This window comes from Ochlerotatus camptorhynchus, unplaced genomic scaffold, assembly GCF_037179485.1.
Source record: "Ochlerotatus camptorhynchus isolate MF236.1 unplaced genomic scaffold, CSIRO-AGI_Acam_v1.1 ptg000277l, whole genome shotgun sequence".
Classification (NCBI taxonomy): Eukaryota; Metazoa; Arthropoda; class Insecta; order Diptera; family Culicidae; genus Ochlerotatus; species Ochlerotatus camptorhynchus.
The window spans coordinates 4,878,413-4,897,686 of NW_027040766.1; the positions used below are offsets into that span (position 1 = coordinate 4,878,413).

The 19,274-nt window shown below is 38.8% G+C and overlaps 1 protein-coding gene across 1 annotated transcript in view; it reads right to left on the reverse strand.

Moving 5' to 3' along the window:
* The window catches only part of LOC135706325 (uncharacterized), a 447,494-nt gene that overhangs the window by 296,729 nt on the left and 131,491 nt on the right, over positions 1–19,274 (reverse strand). The window lies entirely within an intron of this gene.

Genomic DNA, 19,274 nt, shown 5'->3' on the forward strand with positions numbered 1-19,274 from the left:
CTTAATATATTTCTTAACATGTCTGTCACGTCTCACATCCGTCTACCGGGATGTCCGACTAAAAGTCTCCTTCAAACTTTCCTCTTCCACAGCAACATTTGAAGATGATAATCATCACAGCCAATTTGCCGTGCTCGTGCTGGTCCTTGTTCAAATCCCACCCCCGCTCCCATACATATAGTGAACAAGCACTGATGATGGCTAGAAGAATGCCATAAAAAATTTCAAGTTTCACGCTTTGCAACGCGAGCCAACGGAACCAACCGTCTTCCTGAGTGGAGGAGCGTCCGTCCACGATTTTCCGGGTTTTCATTTTTAACCAAAAATTGGGTGGCCAGCGGTGGGCGATAGGGGAACGACATCGGAATTAATGGTACTTTTATGATTGTTTCACGCGATGAAAATTTCCGAAACGTGCCGGCCTTTTCGTGAGTGTCCGAATTATGACTCTTTGGGGATATGTGTCGGGAACGAAACGGTGGTCGCGAGTGGAAAGGGGAAATGAGACGTGTCCAGTTAAGCGATGAACATTGTGATAGTTTGCGGGAAGTAGGGCGGGCGATCGTATCTTCGAGTGGGGTTAAGCACTATAATGTTAGTGGCAATTTACACGAAAAAGTGTACTTAATGTTGATGGTTGTGGTTTGATGATATTGATAAGAGGTTACATAAGTTTTTGGGTTTTGTTAGTGGAAATAAAGCAATTATAGTTAAGTTTTATAATATTTCTCGATGATCAATTCTGAGAATATGTGACATCTAGGGCCAACTAGATGGTCGGAGTGTAAAAGCAGGTAAGTACGGAAAGTACTTAATTCAGATCTCCCAAAACTCATCCAACAGGGAAACCCAAGCAAGCTAATTGAGCCATGCGTTTTGCATTGAACCGATATCGATTCTGTGTGGTTTGACCAGCCTGAAGAATAGCCTCTCTGTTGGAAGACTTGTTACCATTCTTGATAAATAGTCTCGAGCAATGGTGTTTACATGGGGATATACACTACGGATTTTCTCCCGTCATCGAAAAAGTTCGACAGAAGAGGGGATCAAAGTAGGCTGCGCTGTGAAAATGACGTGTTTTTGTTTTGCTGCATCGTATTCGTTCTAGTGAAAATGTTATAAATTTACAATTTCATTTTTAAAAAGTGTTAATTTGAAAGTACAGAAGTGATGTTGAAAAGTGCTTTAAGTGAAAATTTTCAAATTGTTATCCAAGGCATGTGGTGTTGACTGTTCTAACCCACGCGTAGTTACGCTCAGCTAAGTTTATTTACCTTTTTGTTCCTCTGTCCTCGAAAGGAAATAGCTCGACAGTGAGCATGCATAAGGGCGTAAACGCGATGATCGAAAGAAAATCGATGAAGAGAATGGATCATCGCGTATACGTCCTTATGCATGATCACTGTCGATCCATCTAATGAAAAACGATAATTTCAAAACTTACTAAATACACTGAAACAAAGACCATAGTTAGGAATACTATTTTGCAGAAAACTCTTATTTTCAATATAACTACGCTTAATGCCGTTAAATCTACCATAATTTCAGTATAGTTGACTAAAAATATAATCAAATTTACTACCATTCTGTCAAAACTACTATGCTTACTCAAACGGCATAGTAGTTTTGATAGAAAAAATAGTAAAATTAAATGAATTTCGTTTCTGCACAAATCTATTGGTGGGAGTATTTAATTTAAACCATCAATATAGTATTTTTGCCAATAGATTTTGTTTCTGTGTACGCGTCAATCAAGTATTGCAGTACTGCTTGATTGAAAGTTTCAGTACATTATCAATGGTGTATATTTGCATCGATAATGTATTCGAGCGGGGCTTATCATGTGTGAATATAGCTTCGGAATTCTTGTGTTCTTGAGGGGTCGTAGAGTTCTCTGCATCTTTCTTAAGTAAGTGTCGGACTAACATTCCTCCCCTTTCCCCACCAGATGCAAGGACGTGGCCAGGACAGCTCTGGTCTGTTGGAGGGAGACACATCCTTTATCTAAGAGGTAGTAATTAATCGCAAATGACTACCTAACAGCAACGGATGAAGGTGGGTCTCATCGGAGATGAACTAGCCAAATCTCCTTAATAAAAAAAAGTAGAAGGGTCTGTGCCTAGGGGCACGAACGGAAGCTTGACGTAGGACCGCTAGTGGACGGAATAAATGTGAAGAGCATTTAGTTCTTTTAATTGATCAATTATCTATTATCTAAACTCTTTCCGTTTTTGAATTGTAGGCGTACCAAATTTGTAGTATTTTTTTCAAAGAGAAAGTCGAATCAATCAAAATCACTTGCACCCCTGCTTCCAAGTTTGGTTACAAGATTACAACTCTGGAGAGCATTTTGTGTGGTCGTTAGGGGCTTGTGGTTCTGATTATGGACAAACAAGCACAGATAAACTCTATTCCAACTCTTTACTGATGTAAGATTGATGGCCCTGAAAAGGCCAACACGCCAACGCTTGGCGTGTTTAGTGCAGCTGACAGCATCACGGACCTCATTTTCCAGGAACACCTTCAGCACACCTCGTAGATAAGACCGGAGATACGTTTGACTCACCACGGCGAGCCAGACGACCGATGGCGGTTATCTCGAAGAACTTTGCGATGACGCTTGGCGCCTCCTTTACCACGACCAGTCAATTGTTGCTTGTTAGGTGTGAAGGAGTGGACTAGCCACCACCTTCCTACTGCTGCTATTGCTGTTCACCAACGTTGGGCTCCTCCGTTTTTGACAACATTAGAAGGAGAAAAGGAGACAAACTAGTCAGAAGTAGGTAAAAGTGAACTTTGCGTTGGGTACTTTTTTCTTACCGTCTAGGCCATGAAATAACTGACACTAAGTGGTCCAAATACTAGCAATGGGCGATCTTGGATCGAAACAAAAAAGATCGATTCTTTTGGTTCGATTAATCGATTTTTTTAATCGATCACAAACACGACAAAAATCTACTGCATCGATCCTTTTCATTTGATTTTTGTTTTGATCCAACAACAACAAAAAATCAGTACTTTTGCATTTGCAATTTAATATTGACCTGTCCTGGAGTCTTCAGCTCACGCTCGGGCAGTTAAAATTGTGTCTGAGCAGATCTATAGTACCGAAAGAGTATTCGATGATTGCACACATCTGTCTCCCCACCAATTTCAAAAGGTCCTACCTGCATTAATCGATTCTCTTCATCGACTTTCTCTTTCGTCAATAACTCAGCTGCAAAACCTTTCCCTGTTGTATTTGACGTTTTTAACGCTAGATAAGAACCTCCTATATCAAACGTTGTGGTAGAATTAGCGCAAAATCTGTTTGGATAGCAGTGGTTATGAAAAGAGAAAGCCGATGAAGATAATCGATCAAAGCAGATAGGATCATTTGAAATGTTCAACGAGACTTGTCCCGTAAGCAGTAGCGAGTTCGATTATCGGTCTAGTCTAGAAAATATTTCGGGTTGGATATTTTCTCAACGTTCCTGGGAATAGAGTATCATTTCATTTCATTGCACTTGCCACACAACATTCACCACCAAAGTGCCTCAAAGGACAATTGAGAGCAGACAAAACGCTCGTGTAAGAAGACGAAGCCTGTACCAGACAATTAGCACTGTGTTGTCTCCTTGCCAACAGCAGCGCTGAAATATTTCAATATCATCAAAAATAAAAAAGTTTCTACAATAATTTCAAGGACCCGTGAATCCTGACACGAGCGGAGTGTCGCAGTCTGCTAGAAGTATTTTTAATTGTAAAACTATTTCTTCATTACTGCCGACTACCGACTGCCGCAACGGCCCCGTTTCTCAGTCACATTTGGAAGTACCTACCCTACGTGCACAGCCACTTGTTATGTTTGTCTCTGGGGGGGATTTGATGCAGACGAATTTTTACCCGCATTGTGCCCGGTTTCGAGAAGAACACTCACACACATGCGAAAATAACCTGTGTTCTAAAAGACTTGGCAAACAAGCGTTATTTTTTGCATAACCAACGAGGAGACATACCTTCTAGAGCACCCTGTCCTCTTGTTTCGATGTTGGACAAACACAAGTGTAGTGTGGTTTTCATTTGTCCGGTTGGAGAATAAATGTTGTCGCACTAAAGCACTAAATATTTGAACCTTGTTAGACTCTTCAAGGTGTCACGAAGAGCTGTTCAGCAGACTTTCGGGAGTGTAAAATTCTAGGAAAGACCACTCGCTTCGAGAATGGTCACGTCAGGCACACATTGTGAAACGACAATGTCTATATGAGCATTTGTTTTTTTCTGAAAGTGTTGAAATGTGGGTAAAAACCATCCCACCCCCAAACCTATCAGCAAAGGGGACAGACAGGGAGGGCATAAAACACGTGTTCCACCTAAAAAAGTTTACCACAATAAAAACGAACATTTTCACACATTTATCGACAAAATTTATGTCTCCGGAGGAGATCCTCGCTCGTCTTCTCGAGTCTTCTGAAACTCACCAGTTTTTATCCCCATCCCGCCCAGATTTCGCATCCCTGTCACAGGGTTCAAATTGATATCTCCCTTTCCCGAGTAGATTGTGTTCGTGTGTATCGAAGTAAATCTACTGCCCTGTCGACTGAACTCGAGTTCCAATGCATGGGAGGGGCGGTACAAAAAAAAACTAGACAACAATAGCAAAAGAGATGCCAGCACCCATTTATCCATTTTGTCGGAGTGTATTTTTCCAGTTGGTTTGAGATACCGGTAGATCTATTTCTCTTTTCCTACGACCCAACCGACATCGCACAGTAACAACGACTTTGATGATGAGTATGGAATGGGTTTGAGAGGGGTGGGAGGAGGGGGGGGGGGTTTGATGAAATGATTTATAGCAATTTTGGAGGATGCTATTCGGAATTCGAAATTTTGTTAGATTGTTTGGCGATGTGCGGCATCTGGAAATTGGATTGCGATAATGCTTGGTTACCTGGCAAAGGAGGCAAGCTGCGTGGTTGGGTAGGGTCAAAATGAATTGTTCGGTAATGTCGTTTTAACTTTGCGTGGGGTGTCCTTTGCTCCGTGGAAATGTTGGAACTTTGAGGGAGCATTCCAGCTGGGTGAATGATTTGGATTTTTAGTTGAGTTTTCGTTTTTGACATTCCCACGACGCACAGTGGGACGAATACAAAAAAAATAAAGGGGCATGCCTTTTTGCGACAAAACTATTGAGTTCTAGAATGTTTCTTCATTTGTTGTGTAGTTTATTTGAGTAGTAAACATGTTTGCTTAAGGTGGGTATACACTCAGATAAAAATATAACTACGTTCTGTCTTGTAAATATTTATGTACATCTATTTAAAAATTGCATATGAAGTCATTTTAAGAAACTTTGTCTAAAATGACAATTCTCTATCTCTCCAGTGGACGAAATTAGAGGATGAAAATGGAGTAATCCCCTTAAAAAGTGTTTTTTACCAATACTTTTTTGATTGAATTTTACTATTATTTGAATGTTCTACAAAGTTGAAAGTGCTTTAAAAATGCATATTTTTGCATATAAAAGGTAAATCGCTATCTCTTCATTTTTCTCAAGGATTTACGTCCGAATATATATATTATTGAGAGAACCAAAGATCTAGTCTATCAGTGAAAGTATCACACTTGTTACTCCTTTAATTGAGAGTCGCGTCGTAGTATGCTTACGTATAGGCACTGACGTTGGGTGTGATACTGGTGGGTTTTGCTGCAAATCACTCTTATTTTATTTATTTCTACGCAGATAGATTTATTTGGGTTTGCAAGGGAATTATACTATTGAAATATTTCAGAAAGTGCCCAACGTTGCTCCTTCTATTTGCGTGACAAGCTTTCATTGTTGTTTTCATTGAAGTATTACTCAGGAAACAATGTTAAACATCATTTTGGTACATGGTTTTGTAACTAAACTTATATGTGCTTTATTTTGATTTGGGATAAGTGTTTGAACTATGGCTCGGGATTTCCACTGTGGCGTGCTTCTATTGTGACATACTCATACGTATTTTTGTGGTGCGACATAGTGGAAGCGTGTGAGCATAGTTGGAGCATATACCCTATATTATTTAAAAATCAGCTAGGAAACTAATTTCAAAATGAAGCATTTTGGTCACATGTAGGTGCTACCTGGGTCGAACTAAGATATAATAAATAGGTATAGGTCAAAATCAAAAGTACTTGAAACACGTTTAATTTTAGATTACAAGCACAAGTGCAGGTACTTAATAAAGCATGGGTTAAGATTGATTTGGTGAATTAGAGATTTCAATTATTTATTAAATTAGACTAATGAGGTATCATAATCATCAAATAAACTTAAATAAGAAACATCAGAAAGTCTAATAACAATAACAAAATAATTAGGATGGGGGGGGGGGGGGGTTCGCTTAGGGAGGCAACTAGCCTTTAAAGTTGTAGAATAAATCTTCCTATTTAGCTCAATAAGTAAACGCAAGCAGACCAATAGCATTACTCAGCTGAACAAGGAGATGAATAGTTTAGGAAATAAGTAAAATTAGAGGTATGAGACAATTTAACTTTTAATTTTTTGTAGGTATTGTTTTCCCTGAGTTTATTGTACTCGATTACAACATCATTCTTTCAAAAATCTCTTGTATATGCGGATAACTAATTTTTTAGTGTTCAAGTACTTACATTTGTAAACAGCAGTCAATGTTAATCTATAAACTAAACCCTACGTGACTGTAAAATCGATCTTTTCTTATGTGGTATTGACGCATCGATGCATGTTTAACTTCTCGCGGCTGTCGGAATCAACGCGCCTACGTCTACGGAGCTTACGCAGAAGTGATTCGAAATGCGGTAGAGCTCACCAAAAGTTTTTTTTTAGCTTCTGTAGTATATAATTTGTTCGGTACGGTCACGAAATCTTGAAATGATTGATACGCGGTAAAATAACTAAATTGAAACAAAGATCAACAGAATATTTAGGGAGGAAACCAAAATTAATCAACTTGCCAACATAGGCTATCACATTTATTTTGGTGGCACTCTTTAAGTGGCATTAAGCTGTTTTTTTCTATACGGTTGTTTCGCGTGGCGTTCACAATTTGCGCGATTTTCGTATCTTACGTAATTTAGATGTTTAGCTCTAAATGGTTTTACTGACTCGGGGTCGGGATAGTAGGCTCTGCCTTTGAACAAGTTTGACGTGCATTTTCTCCGCTGTTTATTTGGCGAGTAAAAAATAGGAAAATATATTTCGTCATATTTTTATAACAGTATAAAAAACCAACCATCACACCGGTCCAGAAGTCGATAACAAAGAGTTCAAGCAATGAGTTAAGAAGGAGCTCCAAAAACAAACTCCCCCACTGAACCCCCGACATTCTTTCGTTTGCGACGACGTCACGGAGAAACGACCCACAAGTGGTGATCCTGGAGACTCATTTAATCACAGATATAGACAGGAAATTCCTCAGATTAAAAGAAATAACCATGCATCAAGGTGTATTCAAGGAGAGGCAACATGTTATTTCAGTTGAAAAGTATCATCAGTACGAGGTGGAGGAAGCGGTCAAGCGTGCATATCATTCTGATTCAAGCAAGAAAGATGGACCAGCAGCGCCATGCAATTTCATCCGGTTGACATTGCTCATGAATTCATTTGGTGAGTTCGTGATCGTCAACAGCGTTGAACAGCCAGAAACAGTAGCCGAATTTGCTTTCCATTTATGAGAGCTTTCCATTTATGTGATTTAAATAGTTGTAAATTTAACTGCAAACACATAGACGAACAAATATCATTTGATGTTCTGTTTATAGTCACCTGTGTACGCTACAATCAGCATTAGTTTACCAAAGCGATCCATGCTGCAAACCTTTCCCCACATTCAATATCCCAGTAATTTCTCGTGGAAGCGCAGAGGACTTCTAGGTTTCCTTCACAGCGAGTGTCATGTCAACACATTCCTTCCCATTCCCTATTTGACCTGCATTTGGACACGGCCTGGTATTAGATCTGCTGGTTTTACACATTGCGGATGAATGTTAGTCCCAAACATCATCTGTTGGTTCTTTGTGTAAATGCAGCTGATCTGGCAATAACAGAGCAGCAGCCGTGGGCGGTTAATCATGCTCATGCTGATGCTCATGCAATTAGTCGCTTACCCTGTGCTTCCAAATCAGGTTGGCTTGGATTAGAGATAATCGCCATCATTGCCACAGCACGGTGACGCCATTATCGTGGGTGAAGAGTGGATTGACACTATTGAATGACCCCAGGAAGAAGTAATTCTGCTAGCGTACTAATCAAATTTCAGTTTGACATAGTCAAATAACCCTGTATCAAAGGAATTCAGAAGTATATTATTTTGTATGGATCCCTAGGACACATCGGAGTAAATGAAAACGAGGAAACAGCATTTTTGCAGCCTTTGGCAGACTAGCAAGCTGCTACATCTGGGAGGTATCTGCCCTTGATCTACATCATTGGCTCTTGACCACAATATTAAACTGCTGAAAATGCTTACAGTCAGGAAGTCATTTCTTCCGGAGGATTAAGCGGGATACCAGGAGATGGGAAGACCCACCATTGAGGAGGATTGCCGACATAGCCTGTTCGCAAGGGCGTAGACAAGTCCAACATGGCCAGATGTCAACAGGCGCTATTAAGCCGAATGTAACTAGGCCCAAGGGATCACTAGGTCAAATGAGTAATTTAACTGATTTTAAATTTGTGTCAAACTGCATGAATGATTTTCAAATTTGCATGGTGAAGAGCATATTCCGAATTGACTTGATAATAGTTACAAGAATCGGGTAGTGACCACCGCCGTTATGAATTTCTATATTGTATATTTCAAATCAAAAATATTGTATATGTTCATAGATTTCACATAATCCTTTCCCCTTTGTCCATCTCCTTTTCCTTTTTCTTTTCTCTTTTCAGAAAGCGAGTAATGGCACTATAGCCATAAGTCATAAAAGGCTAGCACAAGAGTTAGTGCTCATGCCCCAACCGTCAGTAGAAAATGAAGCATCACTTTACCTTTCTAGCTTTGATGCTTCCAACGACCAACCAATCATATAATAACGAAAAATGTACGAGATGTCCACGTTTCATCCATTTATTGGATTCTGAAGCATCGTGTTTGAATCTTCGATTTAAACAGGCCCGATGTTTTCTGAATCATCTTGCCCCTTAAATACTGAACAGTAGGCCTGGCCGTATGTGTGACGCATCTTCGATGTGAAACATATATCAAATAGACAAGAAAAATGATGTAGGTATATATATATATATCATTTTCCAGGATGCTTTCAAGAACTGGCTGTGTTGGTGTTAGATTATATTAGATTAGATTAGAAACGGTTTTACTGACTCGGGGTCGTTTCTTAAGCGGTGTTGGTACAGGTTAAACCTTTGCCGGCTGTCGGATTCAACGCGTCTACGTCTACGGAGCTTACGCAGAAATGATACGCAATTCGGTAGAGCTTGTCAAGCGCTTTTGAGCTTATGTAGTATAGAATTTGTTCGGTGCGGTCGCGAAATCTTGAAATGATTGATACGTTCTTAAAATTAACTAATTTGATACAAAGCTCAGTAGTAAATAAGTAGAATATCTAGGGAGGAAACCAAAATTAATCAACTTGCCAACATAGGCTATCACATTTATTTGGGTGGCACTCTTTAAATGATAATAAGCCTTTTTTCTCGATTCGGTTGTCTCGCACGACTTTTGGAATTCGCGCGGTTTTCGTAACTTACATAATTTAGATATTTCGTTCGAAACGAATTTACTTATTTAAGCGGTTTACTACGCGGGTGTATCTAAGCGCATACGTCACAGCATTTTTTTTCTATAACTATCTTGAAACAATACACACGGAATCCAGTGTTCAAGCGGCCAACATAGGCTAGTCCTACTGCTGTATTGTCAAAGATAGAAGCAAAATTTATCCAAATGGGTCAAGTCTTGAAAACTAAGCAGTCACGCAGCTCCAGCTTGATACCCAATAAAATAAAAGAGAAAAAATAGCAATTTTCCTTCGTGAATGAATTTGGATGCAAATGTAGGTGAGAATTCTTCTGAAATTTGCAATCTCTTTGAAAAAGTTCTTCCAATAAGTATACACCGAAGAGAATGAAATTTCTAAAAACATCTTTGTCAACCAACTTCGTCAAAATACGGTCATTCAAGAGCCTTGCACGCCTTTTGGCCACGGAATTCTGCTTCATGTACCGGTGCGGATGTTTACTGGCTCTGTACGACTTGTATCCTGCCCTGGCATGTTCCACACCGTTTGAAAATTGGCGTTGTACCTTCTGGCCACATCTCGGATCGAAAGACCGGGGTTGGCTATAACGCACCTCAACACCTTGCTGCGCAGCTGACAATCCCTGGTTACAGTTTTTTCGTAGGTCCGCTGATTCTTTTCCACACTCAGGGTTTCCTTGTAGGTTTTGAGCACTCAACACTGTTGTTTTCGGCATCTTCAGCACTTTAGTCAGCTTGGAACCGGACCACTCCGGATTTTCTAGGTGCTTGTGCCCAATATTTTTCTTCTTTCGAGTTCCATTTGACGTTATTTTTGAACGCGATCGACTACTTTGATCAAACTTGCACCAGTTGTTCTCTATAGAAATGCAAACAAACTTCTGTCAAAGATTTTCGATTCCCAACACAGGAGGCGTGCTAGCGGCGCCTCAATGTTTTGTTACGTTTTGCTGTTTTGATAACCATTTATTCAAGTTTGTATATGTATGTCCTCGGAAAAGTTGTATTTTATAGTATTCTCAATTTATTTATTCATCTCGTCAAGCCAGTGTAGACTACATACAATGATCATTACAATGTTTTCTTACATACTATGCATTAATTCTATTCTGTTTTAGCTTAGTTTTTATTTGCTGCTGGGACGTAGTGATGTCAATAGTTCCGCAATGCATATTATACAGGCACATCATTTCATTGATTGCGCTATTTTGTTTTGTACGATTTTTCAGAAAATAAATTCCTTGTTCTAAGATATCGATAAGGTGTGTGAAAGTTTAAATGTGCGAGAATGTCGTTGATGAAGAAAAGCATTGCAAATTGGCGGCACTCCATAAGTGTTTGTATATTGTTGAGTATGCAGCGCGCTTCATAATATGGTAACGGAAATACAGTCCAATTCAATTAACGTAAAGCATATAAAAGGAATTGTTTTTGGACAGATTCTATGCGTTCTTCGTGTATGCAAATGCATGGATTCCATACTAGGTGGCAGTATTCCAGAATTGGCCTTACATATGTGGTATATAATAGCTTAATAGTGTATGGGTCTTTGAAATTATTTCTGAACCTTTTAATGAAGCCTAACATTCTGTTTGCTTTACTAATGATAGTATTATAATGTTCTATAAAAGTTAGTGTGGAGTCTAGGATTACACCTAGATCTCTTACATTTTTTTCTGGTTTTTCTACTATTTGGTTGTCTAATGATATTTCCATATGCGGTGTTTCAATTTTTCTGCTAAATGCTATTGCGGTACATTTTACGTTCAGTTGAAGTAGAGTTTTACTACACCAGGTGTGGAATAGATTTGTTTAATTCTGGAATTCTTCTGCATCGCTAGAATTACTGATTTCCATGAAGAGCTTCATGTCGTCTACATATACAAGCAGTTTTATTTTTTTAAGTTTGTAGGAAATGTCGTTTATGTGCAGGAGAGCAGGAGAACCGCAGTATCAAAAGTTCTTCAAACCTTGCCGGCTCAGTTTTGCCGTAAATCTCGCTGTTACAAAAGTGTTTGTCCTTTACAAGGACATTTGACCATTTTGTGGAAGGTTGCCATCAAGGTGAAAGGATTTTTCGGTGGTTCAGTTGGTGATTGCGAAGATTAATTGATTGGGTTCATCCTTTCGACGTTGGATCCAGATTGATACAGATAGGAGCTAAGTAAAAAAAAAAACAAGCAACGTCAACTGACGGCTTGTGTGGCTGCCGAAGGGCTGTGAACCACGAGTTGAAATACCTCAACTTAGACGGCAAAGGCTGAACAATCTTCACTGGTGAGTCTGCATTTTATTTTTGGGGAAGTTAATTTTTTTGGAAAAAGTGCTAATTCAATTGATTACTGGTATTAATTTCGGCGAGTAAAAGCTACCATGGCTAAAGCCAATATAACAACTCCGTTAGAGCCTTACCGGAAGGGTAATTGCTTTAGTGATTGGGTGGAAAGGCTAGGATTTTTTTTCAATATGAATAAAATTCCTGAGGAGGACAAGCGTGATCATTTCATCACGCTTAGTGGGCCTGTAATTTTCAGGGAACTCAAGCTACTATATTCTAACAGTGATTTAGCTGAAATTGCCTATGCCGATATGGTTTCTAAGCTAAAGGCCCGACTTGATAAAATAGAATCAGATTTGGTTCAAAGGCTCAAATTTAATGTAAGAGTGCAGCAACCGGATGAATCGTTGGAGGATTTCGTGTTGTCTGTAAAATTGCAAGCTGAATTCTGTAATTTTGACAATTTTAAATCTTCGGCAATTAGAGATCGCATTGTTGCTGGGGTTCGGGATAAAGCTCTTCAGCAAAGGTTGCTAAATGAGGAGAAGCTTACGTTGGAAATTGCGGAGAAACTTATTGCGACCTGGGAAATTGCCAGAAATAATGCCAGAAATAATGCCAGAAATAATGCCAGAAATAATGCCAGAAATATGGATTGCAGCAGCGGCATGGATCTAGTGGCTGCATTGAAAGCATCAGGTAGTACTGGGTCTAGATTGGACAAGTTAGCTGCTACCATGGATTTGGCGCAAAGGATGAATAATGGTGGCGTTAATCGTAATAAGGGATCAGTGAGGAACAGACTAGGTTGTACACCGTATCAGAAAAATACATGGCGGGACAGACAATGGCGGAATGGAGAATCGCAGGACAGGCAATGGCGGAACGAACAATCGCAGGACAGGCCAAGATGGTGTGGACAATGGCAGACTAAAAGAAATAATAATAGAGAGCAACGCCCTGATTATTCGCAGATGGTCTGTGATTTTTGTGGTGTAAAGGGTCATATTAAAAAAATGTTTTAAATTGAAAAATATGCACAGGGATGCCGTAAATATGGTAAATCCAAATGCTTCGGCAACAAATCCAGATGAATATTTGAGCGATTTGGTTAACAGAATGCGAGCGGACTCGGAAAGTGATAATGATGTTGAGGATTCGAATTGGAAACGTGCCAACAATGGCGCATCGAGGACAGCTTCGCATATGTAAGGATCGGGACTTCTCTGGGAAGCCAAATGTGTTGTTAAGTCGACGACAATTGCAGCCCGAGTCAAGTGACAGCAACGAGGCATTCCATGGTTTTACTGAAGAAGAAGTTAGAAGAGGTAGGAAAAGTAAATACTAGACCTGTTCATTTTAAACGAAATGTTCGGATTGTAACGGGTCAACCGTGATTACTGTTTGTCACGTTAATTTGAACTTCTGTGTAAATGTTCAGCAAAATCGGTGATGATTTAGAGGTGCTTCAAGTTAATTTTATGTTTTTAAGGTAATTTACGGCTTACAATATTTGTATCTCGAGACTGAAACAACGAAAGCTGCTGTAACAATTTTCATAGCAAAGTTTAATGTGTTATGTATCAACTTTGTAACCAAAGGTTGACTATTCTAAGTGATTTTATTGAAGTTTGACTTAGTTTCATGCTCGAAGATATCTTAAAAAGTGAAGAATTTTAAAGTATTTGTTCTACGAATTTTCCACCCATATGATATAAAATGTATAGTCTACGGCATAATGTTCCTCATATTGTTCTAGAAGTTTCGTTCAAACATAGTTTTCGTGTATATTTCATAGATTGAGAAATAAAAATCAGATAAGAGGCCGTTTAGCTAAAATTCACAAGACAACAGAGCCAATAAAAGTAAATTAGATTGACAGAACATAGTTGCATTGCTTTTCAATGACGACCGATGACTGTTTCATTGATATATGATTTTTTCATAAATATGAATCCTCAGTAGACGTGTTTTTTTATCAAAGGCAAGTGTCACTCGAACCATAACAGCAATTTATAAAATAACGAATATTTTTTTTTGGTTCTGAAAGTTTATTTTGAAAGCGGACTATTTGTTTACGATGTGTTAGGTATGATTGAAGCCAATTCAAAAGTATACGCTCCATTTCTATTTCCTGCAATTTTTGGATTAATAATGGCATGTCGATACGGTCAAATGATTTACTGAAGTCGGTGTATACCGCTTCAACGTACTTGCCACTTTCCATCGCTTTAAGAATAAAAGATACATATTCTAGAAGATTAGAGGTAGCTGAGCGACCTTTTAAAAAGCCGTGCTGTTTACTTGAAATTAGATTTTCACCTGCTGAATAATATTGCCGTTTACGGTTGATTCAAAAAGTTTTGAAATGTAAGAAATAATAGTAATTCCACGATAATCTCGAATGTCTGATTTAGCGCCTGATTTGAAAATAGGTACCAAATAAGATGATTTCCAAATTTCAGGGAATTTTCCATTTTTCAGAGACATGCTGAAAAGACGCTCCAGAGGAAATACGAGTTCTTCAGAAAGGTTTTTCAAAAATATGGGTGCAATGCCGTCAGGTCCAGACTCTTTCGACGCGTTTAAGTTTTTAGTGCATTGAGATCTTCATGTTGGCACTTTAGAGCAAACTCAAAAAAGGTGTTTGTTCAGAATGCCAAAATAAGCGTTTTGGCCAAGTTTTACTCAAATCGGTGACATCGATCACAAGTGGTGTACCCACTTGAGCTGGAATGACCCATCTGTATCTTCATCGTAAAAATCTTTTTAATCTGTATCTGGCTGACAAAAATCTGTTGCACAAAATCTGTATAATTTCTTTATTATAGTCTTAGTGTGGACCTACGTAAATCTTGCTTGAGTACATTCAAAGTTCAGAAAGAGTTTTTCAAAGTTTAGAACCTTGAAAAGTAAAGTTTTCTTTTTAAAGATTATTTCTATTTAAAAGATCTCGAAGTCCTAGAATCTTGATTTTCTAAGTGATTTGTATCTTTTCTACAAGTCTAAAAAAAAAACAATAAATTAAAGTCCCAGTAGCGAACGACTACCCTAGAATTTGATTGTTTTTATGACCAAGATTACGAAAATCTTTACCTGGTTTTTTATTTAAACCCGTGATTCTTCATACAATTTAAATGTTATATCTTTCATTTTCTTAAACTCTTCTGATCAAACTGATGATTGCAATTTGATTTAAGCATTAAAGTTAATAGTGAAAATGAATAGTGAAAGTGAATCATTAAAGTGAATAATGAAAGTTAATATTGAAACAGATACAATAACAGTAGAATTAAATGAAAAAAAAAATCGTAATAAGGTATACAATAGTTCTACTAAAATTCTCATCACTCAATTTAGACTTCTAACTTTGTTTTGAATGAGCAATCTTCAAATCGATGAATTGTTTGACAAGCAAAGACCAATCTAAACAGTAGGTTATTGTAAGAGATTCGAGGTAAGTGATTTTAAAGCGGACAAATTGAATTGCAAATATTGCTTTTGCTAGGATTTCTAAACACATTATCGAATGCTACGTCATTGTTCTGTCAACATCAAGCTATCAAGATCGAATAATTCCGTAATTTCCTATCTGCGCTCCAGAAAATTTAACCATGCGCTCCGAAAGAATCGAATTACCCTTAACAGCAATTTATGTTCATCATAATATTGTCGAGGGGTTCAACTTCTGCGTCGGCGGGAATAAACACATCTCATGACCAGATTCAACAAACGACATGACAGGCGTCTTACGAACGATTCAATTTTCCTCTAGAAATAAGCACAAAGCGCCCAGGAAAAAAAAACTTCCCCCATCTTCAACCGACTCAAACTTGCAAGCTTCCTTCCGGTGTCTGAGTGCTAACTTTCACTCGAAATTGACTTTGTCTAGTTTATGCCTGATGGCACTTCCTCGCTCTTTCTCTCTTTCTCACCCCCTGGGGATGGAAGACGACCAAACACGAGAGTTGCGAAATATGATAACCCACCATATTCATATATTCATACATACGGGCCCTCGTGGCAGAAAATCGAATCAACTTGTCGTCTGAGTCCAACCCAGAGATGCCAGTTTTGGAGTCATTTTGGAGAAGTTTGAAATTCTGTGGAGACATTTTTCTCCTGCGGAAGACATTTCATGTGTTGTGAAGATTTTTGAAGACATGTTGACATTGAAAAAGACTTTGGAAAGTTTTTTGAATTTTAAGCAGACTAGCGAAGATTTCGGCCAAACAAAAGAACATTTTGACCACATATTTTAAGCTCCTTTGTAGAAATTTTGGTAATGAAAAATGAAATCAAAATCTGATTTTTTTCAGAGTGATACTGGATGAAACTTTGAAGCGTTGAAAAAAAATATCCAGAAGGCATCATTGAAATCTTTGATCATCAAGAGCTTTTTGGATTACTGTCTGACCAACCTGTCATCTTGGGAGAATATTTGAGAGACGCTAGACGAATTTAGTGAAGACCAGGGAACTTAATTTAAATGTTTCTTCAGCTGGGTTATATATTGAATAGTTCGCAAGATAAAAGTTGAGCAACCAGCAGTCAGTGGAGAAAAAATGAAAGACGTAATTTAAATGTATTATACAGTTTATGATCTGACGTCTTGAAAGTGGACTTAACTGAAGTCTTCGATCAGTTGGAGATCTTTTAAATACTTCCTGATTCCATCGGACAGTTGAGACAAACCCTCATCTAGTGGTTATGTTGATTTACATGATTGAATTGTTATTTGAGAGATATCGACGATGACGGTCAAATGTGAAAATTACGTGGTATCGAGGTATACCTGTACCATATTTTTTCCAAGCTCTCTAAACCGATTCAATCCCATGAGGTCAAATATGACCCCTACACAAAATTGGCTATAATAAGTCACTGTTCAACCCTCCTAGTGCATTAGGGTCTATATGACTTACAAATTATGTACTGTAGCTTCGCAACGGAACAAGGTACAGAGTTGAAATGTTGCGACTTTTCCTTACTTTCTACAACAAACATTTTGCAACCGGAATCAACATTCAGTAACCGCTAGGGGCGGTGCTACGAATAAAGGGACTTGGCATCCCTGGCCGAACAGCAGCTAAAAATGCAGAGGAGAGTGTCTGTGTGTCGCAGAAAAAAAGTAGATAAATCGTCAAAATTGAATCTTGTTTCATTTTTCGCTAACAACATATCCACATGCGTCGCCATACCGCGTACCGCCCCCCCACGTTGCTCTGCTCCATCATCCCGGTTCGGTTCAATTCCGGATGTGCTGATGGGACTGTGACATTTCCAATCGGAAGTACCCCTACCAGAGTCTGCCCAATCGGAAATCCGTTGCCGGTGGGGATGGCGACCTTCTCGTTGTAACACTACGCGGGGGAAATTGGATGGCTCCACCGACGAAAAGATGCCGTAAGTCAAGCTTCCGACGCCGTCGGAGGGGATGTGATGGCAGCTATATTTAAAATAAAAAAAAAACAGGAGAGGGGAAAGGTCGGGGTGTTGGTGATTGAGTTTTTTTTTCCTGAACCAGAAGGATGGAAGAAAGGTAGGACTCATCCAGGGGAAATTCATCGGCGCATCGACATCGTCGTCGTCGTCGAAAAGGGATAATGTTTCTGAAAACATTATGCTGATTGAAGGGGGTTTATTGTTTCAATATTGAATTTTTTGGATGTTGATTTTGGATTCAAAGGTGCTTTGGAAAGGAAAGGCGTAGTCATGGGGAATAACGCAATAATCGAGTTGATATTAGTCTAATGTTTAGACAAGATGCGTACACAGTTCGAAAAAGTAGTGTAAATTTCTGTTCAATATAATGCACATAAATGGAGCGTCACATATCATATAAGTTTATATTATATATCATGTCAAATTCTGACACATTTCATGCAAAGTAGCAAATATTGTATGCAAAAGCCCATCTTTGTAAACAACATTGTTTATAAGTTGCTAGGTTGCGTGAGATGAAATACAAGTTTACGTGAATGAATGTTTACATCACAATTAAAATTCAGAATTTTTATCTGTGTATCACACGCAATTAAACAAAACAAATTTTGATTTTCTTAGGTCCGTGTGGATTTCGGATTTTGGATTGGGGTTGATATGATAAATAGGTAGATTAATATTTAGGTAAAAGCACATAATGCTGCAATAATGTTTACAGAGAATGTCCCAGTTCCAGGCTGATTACGGGTAATGATATATAATGTATGTAAATTGAATTTCTTTTGCTTTGAATTCGGGAGATCACGGAGTCCATTGCCGACTCGATTACTGAAAACACCGGAGTCCGTTAGCCCCCGAATTTTTAGCAAAACAAATTTAAGATTTCAGCCATTCCATAGTAAAACTATATAGTGGTTCTCAGAATTTCGTAACAATTAGTGGTTTTATTCCTTATGTTTGTCAACTCGCTGATCAACTCCATTGAAAAACGACGACAAGTTGATGCGATCTACGTGGATTTCAGTAAGGAGTTCGATAGGGTTCCACATGTGCGTGCAGTGGACAAAATGAGGTGTATGGGATTACCTCCCAAGTAACATTGCAAATTTTATCATGGTTTTAAAGCATTCTACAAGTCCTAATCATGATCTACAGAACCTTCATAAAACCCAAATTGTTACTTGGGCCTAATTGGGCCACGAAGTGGCTACAGTCTTACTTAACTGACCGCTCAGCCTATGTGAGCATTAACGGTGTTAATTCGCCTAGTTTCGAGATACCCTCTGGTGTTCCCCAACGTAGCCATTTGGGGCCTTTAATTTTCATCCTGTTCGAGAACGATCTGTGTAGTCGACTGTGTTCTTCGAAACTTATGTTCGCCGATGACTTAAAGATCTTTCGTACAATTAAGTCAAGACTTGACTGTTGCGCACTCCAGAAGGATATTGATTCCCTTTTGCGCTGGTGTACATTGAACGGTGTGCAGATTAATGTCACAAAATGCTGCGCAATATCTTTAAGCCGTTCACGCGAGCCCTTACGACATGACTATAGGATAGGACTCAGTAGTTTGCTCTTCGTTTCTTCAGTTAAGGATTTGGGTGTTATCATCGACTCTAAAGTCAGATTCAATGAGCATATCTCCATGATAACTGCTAAAGCATTCGCCACATTAGGTTTCTTGAAACGAAACACAAACGCATTCCAGGACATCTACGCGCTGAAATCACTATACTGTGCTCTCGTCCGCAGTCTTCTAGAGTATGCTGTTGTTATGTGGGCACCCTTTCACGCTATTCAAGCTAACAGAATCGAAGCCGTTCAGCGAAACT